The sequence below is a fragment of the Myxocyprinus asiaticus genome, chromosome 41 (assembly GCF_019703515.2).
Source record: "Myxocyprinus asiaticus isolate MX2 ecotype Aquarium Trade chromosome 41, UBuf_Myxa_2, whole genome shotgun sequence".
Taxonomy (NCBI): Eukaryota; Metazoa; Chordata; class Actinopteri; order Cypriniformes; family Catostomidae; genus Myxocyprinus; species Myxocyprinus asiaticus.
This window is the reverse complement of record NC_059384.1, coordinates 4017224-4029829: the sequence shown is the minus strand read 5'-3', so window position 1 is coordinate 4029829 and position 12606 is coordinate 4017224.

Below are 12606 nucleotides of genomic sequence, written 5' to 3'. Positions count from 1 at the left end.
CGAAGTGGGAGACCCATGTTGGGCCTCATGTATTCAGATAGAAGACAAAGGCAGGCCTAACAGTCATAAAAACATAACTCAAGCCCCCACCTTCTAAGTCGTAAATTTTTCTGATAAAAATCGCGCCAAAATCAAACAAAGGGAGTCCAAAACAGACTACAAATCCAGGAAGCCTTGCTCACTAAAGGATCGAGCTCTCAACTCCTATTGGATGAGGCACACAACAGAACGTCCCTCAAACATGACATCATCAGGAGTTCAAATAATTCTGAAATGCTAAAAGATTTTGCTTCCAACGACTTAGTTCACCGAATACAGACTTAGCTTTTTGCTGCTCTCCGGTGCAACCTCGTGGCATAAGGAAGTAATGTCCGACTTGAAACTGTAGCCATACAATCTCCATCTCACTGGACGAGTTGAGATTACTCTGTGTTCAACCGAACACTCTAACAGATCCGAAGGAGACCGCCGAGCAATTCGCATCTTCACCCGTTTGCCTACAGAAGTGAAGAGATTAAAGATTTCTCTTCCATCTTCAGTCAAGTCGACATTTCTGAGATCTCCGCCAGCCCGCAGAGAATCAACAGCCGTACCGCCCACCGACAGAGCGAGGAAACGGCCTCCCGTCATCACCCGAGCCTCAAGGAACTGGGTCAAAGTTAAAGGACGGAGGAAAACACATTCTACCTGTGTCCTCATGCGATTCAAGTAAGAGGTTACGTCTGGGCAGAGATAGAATATTATAGTGTGTTATTCTTGTGTTTCAAGGTTTTTGCTTGTACAGTTTACGGACCGCCATGTCCGCTCATTATTAATACTCAGGGTATTAATTATCACAAATTTGTTTTGCTGTATTGTGGTCCAACCAAATTGGATTGTTGTGCATCTTCAAATCAAATCAAATCAAATCACTTTATTGTCAAACAGCCATATACACAAGTGCAATGGTGTGTGAAATTCTTGGGTGCAGTTCCGATCAACATAGCAGTCGTGACAGTGATGAGACATATACCAATTTACAATAACATCAAATTAACACAACACAATTTAAACATCTGTTATACACATAATTACACTCAACAATACACAAATAATAACATACACTGTACAGTATACAATACGCTGTTTTTTTTTTTTTTACTATATAGATACACATTATTCAATAAAAATTTAAAAAAATAAAATATATATGTATATATATATATATATATATATATATATATATATATATATATATATATATAGAATGTACAGTATTGTACTGTATTGACATTCAGGCTGTCGGTTGATAGTCAGTTGTTAAGAGAGAACATAATATAATAATAATAATATAATTTATAATAGTCCGGTGTGAGATATAAGAGTAAGGGTAATAAAGTGCAGTGCTGATGTATTTTGATCGTGGAAGATCAAGAGTTCAGAAGTCTGATTGCTTGGGGGAAGAAGCTATCATGGAGTCGGCTGGTGCGGGTCCTGATGCTGCGATACCACCTACCTGATGGTAGCAGTGAGAACAGCCCATGGCTCGGGTGGCTGGAGTCTCTGATGATCCTCCAAGCTTTTTTCACACACCGCCTTGTATATATTTCCTGGAGGGAGGGAAGCTCACCTCCGATGATGTGTCTGGCAGTCCGCACCACCCTTTGCAGTGCTTTGCGGTTGTGGGCAGTGCTATTGCCGTACCAGGCGGAGATACAGCCAGTCAGGATGCTCTCCACAGTGCAGGTGTAGAACCGTGTGAGGATGTGGCGGTTCATTCCAAACTTCCTCAGCCGTCTCAGGAAGAAGAGGCGCTGATGAGCCTTCTTCACAACGGCTTCAGTGTGGACGGACCATGTGAGTTCCTCAGTGATGTGGACACCCAGGAACTTGAAGCTGCTGACTCTCTCCACTGGTGCTCCATTGATGGTGATGGGACTGTATTCTCTGTCTTTTCTTCTGAAGTCCACCACAAGCTCCTTTGTCTTACTGACGTTGAGGGAGAGGTTGTGCTCCTGACACCAGTGTGTCAGAGTGTGCACCTCCTCTCTGTAGGCTGTTTCATCATTGTCAGTGATCAGACCTACCACCGTCGTGTCATCAGCAAACTTAATGATGGCATTGGAGCTATGTGTTGCCACACAGTCATGTGTGTACAAGGAATACAGTAGTGGGCTGAGAACACAGCCCTTCGGGGCTCCAGTGTTGAGGGTTAGTGATGAGGAGATGTTGCTGCCTATTCTAACCACCTGGCGTCTGCTTGACAGGAAGTCCAGGATCCAGCTGCACAGCGAGCTGTTTAAGCCCAGAGCCCGGAGTTTCTCATCTAGCTTGGAGGGCACTATGGTGTTGAATGCTGAGCTGTAGTCTACAAACAGCATTCTCACATAAGTGTTCTTTTTTTCCAGGTGGGAGAGAGCAGTGTGTAGTGTAGATGCAATGGCATCATCAGTGGAGCGGTTGTTGCGGTAAGCAAACTGCAGCGGGTCAAGATTGAGTGGCAATACAGAGCAGATGTAATCTCTGATTAGTCTCTCAAAACATTTGCTGATGATGGGGGTCAGAGCAACAGGACGCCAGTCATTTAAACAAGTTATTTTTGATTGTTTTGGTACAGGCACAATGGTGGATGTTTTAAAGCATGTGGGGACTACAGACAAAGATAGGGAAAGGTTGAAAATGTCCGTAAAAACACCAGCCAGCTGGTTCGCGCAGGCTCTGATGACGCGGCCCGGAATGCTGTCTGGGCCCGCATCTTTGCGGATATTCAACCGTCGGAAGGATCGGGTTACATCCGCTACAGAGATGGAGAGTGAACTAACCTTTGTAGCTTCGGCCGCGAGAGCTCTCTCCACGAGGGCGGTGTTATTTCCCTCGAAACGAGCATAAAAAGTATTTAGCTCATCCGGTAGGGAGGCAGCGGTGTTCATGGCGGAGTTTTTATTCCCTTTAAAGTCCGTGATGATGTTAATTCCCTGCCACATGCTTCTAGAGTTGGTGGTGTTAAACTGTCCTTCAATCTTGCTCCTGTACTGGCGTTTTGCTGTTCTGATAGTTTTTCGGAGGGCATAACTGGCTTGTTTATGCTCCTCCGCGTTCCCGGAATTAAAAGCGGAGGTCCGCACATTAAGTGCCGCGCGAACATCGCTATTGATCCACGGCTTCTGATTTGGATAGATTCGTACAGTTCTGGTCGGAATCACTTCCTCTAAGCACATTCTGATGAAACACATTACGCTATCAGCGTAAAGCTCGATGTCGTCATCAGAGGCGGACCAGAACATCTCCCAGTCCATGTGATCAAAACAGTCTTGTAGCATAGAGTCTGATTGGTCCGACCAGCACTGGATCGTTCTGAGGGTGGGTACTTCCTGTTTCAATTTCTGCCTGTAAGCGGGCAGAAGCAGAATGGAAGAGTGGTCCGATTTGCCAAATGGTGGGCGGGGGAGGGATTTGTAGCCATCCCGGAACAGAGAGTAGCAATGATCCAAAACCCGGTCCCCTCGTGTGTTGAAACTAATGTACTGGTGATATTTTGGTGCAACTGATTTTAAACTGGCTTTATTAAAGTCCCGGGTCACAATGAACGCGGCCTCAGGGTGCGCGGTTTTCTGCTCACTTATAATCCCATACAGTTCCTTGAGTGCCCGGTCTGTGTCGGCTTGTCGGGGAATGTACACAGCAGTGATAATGACCGCTGTGAATTCCCTCGGTAGCCAGAATGGTCGACACAGAAGCATAAGAAATTCCAGATCAGGAGAACAGAAAGAAAGTACGTTCCTCTGATCACACCAGGATTTGTTGATCATAAAACATACACCACCTCCTCTAGTTTTACCTGAGAGGTCTTTCGCTCTGTCCGCTCGGTGCACGGAGAACCCCACGGGTTCAATGGCTGAGTCTGGAATCTCCGCAGACATCCAAGTTCCTGCTAGGCAGATAATGCAGCAGTCCCTCGTCTCTCGTTGGAAAGAGATCCGTGCTTTCAGCTCGCAGAGCTTGTTATCCAGAGACTGAACATTTGCCAGTAGAATAGTGGGTAGCGGGGGTCGATTTGCGCGGCATCTTACTCTGATGAGAACGCCGGCTCTGTTTCCCCTTTTCCTCCTGCGTTTCCGCAGACAAAGGGCTCCGCTTGCGTGTTTGTAAACAGCGGGTTGGCATTGAGGAATGTGAAGTCCGGTTTTCGGTGTGAGATCGCTGAACCAATGTCCAAAAGTGTTTGTCTGTCGTAGACAATAAGGCAGACAACATCCAAGACAAAAAACATAAGAATTGTGAACAAAACAAACAAAACATTGCTATGCTGTGTCGGAGCTCGCAACGCAGCAGCCATACTCGGCGCCATCTTGAGTCCATATATGGACCCACATTTTCGCCATTGCGGGTGAGACAGAAACTGAGTTCATCCATTAGAGTCAAATAACGCAGGACTTTTACGAGCCCCGCTTGTAAAACCGCGTCTCTGAGTGATGAACACGGCTGCTTTCTCTCCAGCTATCGCGAAATCAGCTTCTGGGCTGTCACTTAATAATCTCTCTCTCTCTCTCTCTCTCTCTCTCACTAACCACACTGACACACACACACACACTCTGTCACACACACACCTTATGTGTTATAGGATTATTTTTTATTTCCATATCTAATCATATCACTGTTTAGTTTGTAGTTGTAAGTCGGAAGTTTATTGACTGCATTGTATTAATTATTAATTGATATTACTGCATAAATAAACCTTTGTTTATATTACAAAGAGAAGTGTTTTGGTTTGTTTTGCATACACCTGTGTCATGCTGACGGGATGTCAGTGCTCGGATTCAAACCTTCATTCATTGTTTTGCCCCCGAAAATCGATATTCTTCGGATGCCGATTTTCCTAAGAAAACAATCTAATATTGAGACTGTTGTAATATTCGTTTATTAGTCCCTGATTTCAGGGTGGTGCCCCGTCAATGTTAATCCTTATTAATATTCTATTGATTTTTGATAATTGATAATTATCTTTGATGATTGTTGAATTTGAATGATCAATAAGCTAGTGTTAATTTGAATGAATGTTTCATCGATGTTAACAATTAACGACTATCTTTGATAATTGTTGATTTAAAGGATTAAAAAAAGCTAACATTGATTCTCATCAATGTTCTATTGATTTTAGTAATTAATAATTATCAAAGATATTGCTAATAACCAAACTTGCTCCTAAACGTAGCACACTACATTTACTGGAGTCCCATATGAGGTTTTAATGAGTTAGATGCAATTAATTAATTTAAATATTGATTAATAACTACAGAAATAATTATTAATTATTTCTGATAGTAACACTGATCTAAACAGCCAGTAAAGCCCTACATAATAATTGGTGCCCCATGTGAGGAATCCTACATGCCAGTTCTGTCACAGTGTGTATGCATAAGAATCCAAAGTAATAACTTGAATCCTTACTTCAAAGTTTGGATTCAAAATTTACTTCTCAAAACTTGCCAAACATAAGCCAGTGTGGTGTGAAAGTGCTCTTAAGAGTGAATTAGGGGTTGGTAAATTTGCTATAGTCTGCTTAAAACCTGCTGTTGTTGTTATTTAACTCCTAACGCTTTCATCTAAATGTTACAGAGAGGTGCCAAGTCACTTCATTGAAGTCCACCAAAGAGAGAACACAGTGAAATTTGCACTTTACATAACAGTAGACCGTAAGCCACAGGTTGAAGCCTCTCAACTGTGCTTTTGTGTTAGCATTATATCAACTGTCAAACAATAAGCTGTCAGAGCCACTATCACAAGTATTTTTACGGCCCCAGTAAAATGAGTCCCCAATCGCACTGCGTGACTGGAGCTAAAGCTCCACAAAGGTTAGTCGACCCAGCACTGCAAGATGTAGTTGCTACTGTCCTCCGTCTCTCCATAGAGGAGAGAAATAACCTTAACGGCTACAATGTTAGTCGTTGTGATGAAGCATTGCAGGAACTAGTTGATTATGTCAACAACCCGGTCAGGAAGCCAGTGCACACAATCCTGGACCTTGTGGGCCAAATGTTCCTTCTTCATCACCGCAAAACCCAACTGCAAACCGCCGAGCACCAGGCTCAGCTCGCACAGCTGCAGAGCAGCTATTAAGCAGTGCAGAAGGAAAATTTCAGCCTGCACCAAGAAATTAGGTGCACCCAAGCTGAGAATGTCCAGGCACAGGAAAATAATTCCCGGATGCAGGAGGAAAATGAAGCCCTGCGCAGGCAGCTTCAAGCTGCCCAGCTAAATGTAGAGTCAGATCAGGTAAGTGCAGCTGAAACGCACCGCATGACATCTGACATAGAAGAGGGCTCCCTTTTTAGTGATACACGTAGGAATGTGCCCCTGAGAAACCCAGGGACACACGCTAGGAGCCGAGCTGCCCCTAGTGGTACAGTCTCTGACTTCGTCCTCCAAGACACCTTTCAAAATCCTCCAGCGGCCCGCTGGTTGGATGCAGGTGCCCCTCCTTACAGTTGCCCTCCTCAGTCAGTTTTCAGTCACGCCACCATGCGTTTCAAACTGACTGATTCTACACCACGGAGGGGGGACAATTATTTTCAAGCCCAGAGTGGTGTAAGCGGCTCGAAGATCCCATTAGCCAGGGAGCTGTACGCAACCCGGGGTCCACACCCACGCGTCGACTGGACTCCTTCCCTACCACGAAGGGGAGGAAGTCGTCCTCATCACTATAGCGATCCGAGTGACTGTAATGTTTCGGATGACTCAGACGACCCGTGGTCATACCGACACCAACGCTTGAGCATCCGACAACTCGAGTCCCTCGCAGGTGACATAGAATGCTTTGACCCAAATAATCGAGATACAAACATCGACAGTTATCTTAGGGAAATTGAGCACTGCCTGATTGACTTGCCTTACGCTTCGTCACGTGAAAAACACAAGCTCATATGGAAGACCACAGTAAGGAGTGTCCATGCGTTCGTGGAAACGCTACCGACTGGTACACGAAACCGCTACTCAGCTCTGTGTAATGCCCTACGCGAGGAGTATTCGCTGTATATCGACGAAGCCTCTGCTACCATAGCTGCTTTCGCCATCACCCAGAAGGGGCACGAGCCTCCGCGTGAGTATTATAGACGCCTGAGAACCACGTACTTCCAAGGAAGTAATGCACCAGGTCTGGAGGAGGAACGAGCTTTCAAGTCTCTTTTCCTTCACAACCTCCACGAGTGCGTGTGATATGACGTCACAATGCACTGCAGAATGGGCAACCCCACCATGCAGGAAATCAGAAAGTACGCGCAACTGGCATGGGAGACACACGTGCGCCCTGCCCGAGGGCACGAAGGGACGCTAGAGCCCTGGGGATCCAAGCCTCAGAATATGCAGACCTAGCGCTTGAAGGCAACAAAATGCCTCGCGTTAAGGTGAATGCTAGAACAGGACCACAAAGGTGCCGATCACCCCGCCAGCAGGGTAGGTAACAGAACCAGGGGGGTGGTAACCAGACACACCCCCAGGGTCATGGCAGGCCTAAAGAACAAAACGTTTGCCGGCCGAAAGGAAATGCGCGTTTCGAACGAAAACCCAAACAAGAAGGTGAGTGGGTAGGAAAGGTTTCAAATCCCCTCAGAGAACAAGATCTGAGAGAGGAAATGGAGGATATTAGGAGACGCTTGACTGAGTTAGTAACTAAGCTTGACGTGCTCCGTTGTTCACCAGGTCCGTCGACCTCCTCAAAGGAACACGGCACTGAAACCTCGTCAGTATGACTAGACGAAGTACTAGTTTACTTTGTACGTTGGGAAAAGGGGAACAGTGTCCAAGTTGATCCCCAAAACAGTCACTCCTAACATGCCACATTCTCCTTTCCTGACCTTCTTGGGCGATCTGTACCGTAAGGGCAACACCTGACACATGGGTCATTCATTCTGCTCCCGCACTACTCAACACCGGTTCCGAAATAGTCTAATGGGTTCCAACACCTTCGCAGAGGTGGCTAGAGCAAAGCTTTCCCTTGGCAAACCATTATAGACCGAGACCTGCAACGTAAGCATCATAAGCTACACGCAAGATAGGTCGTCTATCACAAAACGGGCCTGGATTGACACCTTTCAAGGGATGACGCTAGTACACCCTGTTTACATATGTCCCATTAATACAGAACCACTGTTAGTTGGCCAGGACCTACTGAACCGATTGGCTCCGCTCATTGACTGCCGTCGTGGACACATGTGGGCTCAGGTGGACATACCGAGACCACTTGGTCCAGAAAACAGTTTGCCAGCTTCAGATACACACGTCGCCATCGTCCAAAAAAATCCAGCAGAGACGACGACTTCCATAAGAACAATTACAGGGCCTGGGTAAAACCCTTCAGGGTACTATAGTCACTGTAAATTTGCAATCCGTTCTTATCAATAACACTTTGCACGATTTAGGGACTTTGTCAGAGAAAACAACTTATGCGTGTATCGTTAGAGATCTAATGCAGGACCTCCTCAGGGAAATTAGTTCCTCAGTCAACAGTCTGAGTGGTGGAAGGATTCCAGCTTACCTGGTCTCCCTAGACCTTGTTGAACAAATCCTTAGATCTGCTACTATCTCCGTTGTGCAACCTTCACAGATACACATGGCATATAGTTTTGGCATTGAAATTCCAATCCATGTAAATCCTCAGAACCTCAAAGTAGGATTTATCCTCAATCTACCATTGTAGGCAGAATATATATAGACTAAAATCTGTATTTAATGTTGGTTTTCAGAGAGGTAATGCACACATTTACCTTAAAACACCACCAACACTCGCCTACCATGATGAGGACCCCTCCCTCTACCTTATCTCTAACCTAAACATGTGTACCAAGACAAAGAACTTTCATTGGGTTTGTCCAAATGCAACCCCTTTGTTAGAGAGGTGACTAACTACCTCCCTGAACAAGTGTCATGGTAGCATGTCCATCCAAGATGAAGGAACAGAGACAAAGGTAGAGCGAGCAGGCAGTCGCTGGCTCGTTAACACACCAGCCACCGAAGTCATACGACTGCCATGATACAGCCATTAAGCTAAGGCCACTAAACTAAGGCTACCAAACCAAACGGTGTTCTTAACGGTTCCCCAAAGAGCCATCATGCACATCGACGATATTGTCCTCCATCATCTCAACGTCAACAAAAATGACGCAGAAATTGAGATCATGGACGCATTTAGAGGTCACAGCCTCACCGTTGATGACACCCTTCAACAGCAGCTTCAGGCTGAAGGGATGGAATTAGTGAAGTTCAGTCTCAAACAGACTAGCTTGACCACTATATTTCATAGTCACACAAGCAGATCGTCATCTCACCGAGAACACCCTATCAGTTTGGTTGCCCTCTGGCTCCTCCTTAGTGGTTGGATCATCATCGCAATTATTGCACACGCCATGTACAGGTACATTCAACACCTATAGGCCAGACTCACTGGACTCACTTCTCATACAGCCGCGTTTTACACACCAGTCTGAACCCATCCCACAGGTTAACCCCAATCATTTCCAAGGATAAGCCTTTTAACCTTTAACCCTCCTTTCCTCTAACATTTTGTTCCTAGTAACCAATGTCAGGTTCTACTTTGATTTTGTGTTATGACCAAAGAACAACAAAGGATTGTGTTATGGTTAATGCTGTGCCTTCCAATAACTTGAAATGTTTATGTGTGATGAATGTAGTTTTAGAATTAGCTAGAAGTTCTATGCCCAGATGTGCCTCAATCTCTGTCCAGACAATAAAGCCTCTGTGAACTCTAATGAACTGTATGGACTGTGCAAACATTTCTCTTTCCTATCAGGAATACATGGATGGCGTAACCCACAGGTTACTGTGAACCGACAAGAACTGTTCGGCCCTTCAGTTGCTCTAAAGATGCTGGACAACAACCAACTCTTCAGAACAAAGGGGGGAATGTTGGGCCTCATGTATTCAGATAGAAGACAAAGGCAGGCCTAACAGTCATAAAAACATAACTCAAGCCCCCACCTTCTAAGTCGTAAATTTTTCTGATAAAAATCGCGCCAAAATCAAACAAAGGGAGTCCAAAACAGACTACAAATCCAGGAAGCCTTGCTCACTAAAGGATCGAGCTCTCAACTCCTATTGGATGAGGCACACAACAGAACATCCCTCAAACATGACATCATCAGGAGTTCAAATAATTCTGAAATGCTAAAAGATTTTGCTTTCAGTGACTTAGTTCACCGAATACGGATGTAGCTTTTTGCTGCTCTCCGGTGCAACCTCGTGGCATAAGGAAGTAATGTCCGACTTGAAACTGTAGCCATACAATCTCCATCTCGCTGGACGAGTTGAGATTACTCTGTGTTCAACCGAACACTCTAACAGATCCGAAGGAGACCGCCGAGCAATTCGCATCTTCAACCGTTTGCCTACAGAAGTGCAGAGATTAAAGATTTCTCTTCCATCTTCAATCAAGTCAACATTTCTGAGTTCTCCGCCAACCCACCGAGAGTCAACAGCTGTACTGCCCGCAGACAGAACGAGGAAACGGCCTCCCGTCATCACCCGAGCCTCAAGGAACCGGGTCAAAGTTAAAGGACGGAGGAAAACACATTCTACCTGTGTCCTCATGCGATTCAAGTAAGAGGTTACGTCTGGGCAGAGATAGAATATTATAGTGTGTTATTCTTGTGTTTCAAGGTTTTTGCTTGTACAGTTTACGGACCGCCATGTCCGCTCATTATTAATACTCAGGGTATTAATTATCACAAATTTGTTTTGCTGTATTGTGGTCCAACCAAATTGGATTGTTGTGCATTTTCACCATCGCGGGTGAGACAGAAACTGAGTTCATCCATTAGAGTCAAATAACGCAGGACTTTTACGAGCCCCGCTCGTAAAACCGCGTCTCTGAGTGATGAACACGGCTGCTTTCTCTCCAGCTATCGCGAAATCAGCTTCTGGGCTGTCACTTAATAATCTCTCTCTCTCTCTCTCTCTCTCTCTCTCTCTCACTAACCACACTGACACACACACACACACACACACACACTCTGTCACACACACACACCTTATGTGTTATAGGATTATTTTTTATTTCCATATCTAATCATATCACTGTTTAGTTTGTAGTTGTAAGTCAGAAGTTTATTGACTGCATTGTATTAATTATTAATTGATATTACTGCATAAATAAACCTTTGTTTATATTACAAAGAGAAGTGTTTTGGTTTGTTTTGCATACATCTGTGTCATGCTGACGGGATGTCAGTGCTCGGATTCAAACCTTCATTCATTGTTTTTCCCCCAAAAATCGATGTTCTTCGGATGCCGATTTTCCTAAGAAAACAATCTAATATTGAGACTGTTTTAATATTCGTTTATTAGTCCCTGATTTCAGGGTGGTGTCCTGTCAGTGTTAATCCTTATTAATATTCTATTGATTTTTGATAATTGATAATTATCTTTGATTGAATTTGAATGATCAATAAGCTAGTGTTAATTTTGATTAATATTTCATCGATGTTAACAATTAACGACTATCTTTGATAATTGTTGATTTAAAGGATTAAAAAAGCTAACATTGATTCTCATCAATGTTCTATTGATTTTAATAATTAATCATTATCTTTGATAATGATTAATTATTGCTAATAACCAGACTTGCTCCTGAACATAGCACACTACATTTACTGGAGTCCCATATGAGGTTTTAATGAGTTAGATGCAATTAATTAATTTAAATATTGATTAATAACTACAGAAATAATTATTAATTATTTCTGATAGTAACACTGATCTAAACAACCAGTAAAGCCCTACACCCACATGACTCCATTGTGAACAAGGCCCAGCAGATGTTGTTCTTCCTTCGCCAGTTGAGGAAGTTCAACCTGCCACAGGCGCTGCTGATACAGTTCTACTCAGCAGTCATTGGGTCTGTCCTCTGCACTTCAATAACTGTCTGGTTTGGTTCAGCTACAAAATCGGATATCAGAAGACTACAAAGGACAGTTTGGACTGCTGAGAGGATTATTGGTTGCCCCCTGCCCTCCCTTCAAGAACTATACACTTCCAGAGTGAGGAAAAATGCTGGAAAAATCACTCTGGACTCCACTCACCCAGCCCACTACCTTTTTGAACTGTTGCTTTCTGGCCGACGCTTCAGAGCTCTGAGCACCAGAACCGTCAGGCACAGGAACAGTTTTTTCCCTCAGGCTATCCATCTCATGAACAGTTAAAACTGCCCCATTGAGCAATAATTATGTGCAATTCACTGTCTAGTCTTTTTATATTTATCCAACACATCCAACCTCTTCTGCCATTATATTCCTTTGTGCTGTATATAACAGATTTGTGTTTAGTTTTGCACTACGTATATTTATGTGTGTATGTATGAATGTGTGTGTCTGTGTGTGTATATGTGTATATATGTATGTGTGTATGTATGTATGTGTGTATGTATGTATATACAGTATATTATGCAAATATATATTGTATTCTGTATATACTTTATTTTCTATTCAATTTTTAATTATTTTTTTATGATTATCTGTCTTGTTGCTGTTTTGTATTGTTGTGCACTGGAAGCTCCTGTCACCAAGACAAATTCCTTGTATGTGTAAGCATACTTGGCAATAAAGCTGATTCTGATTCTCA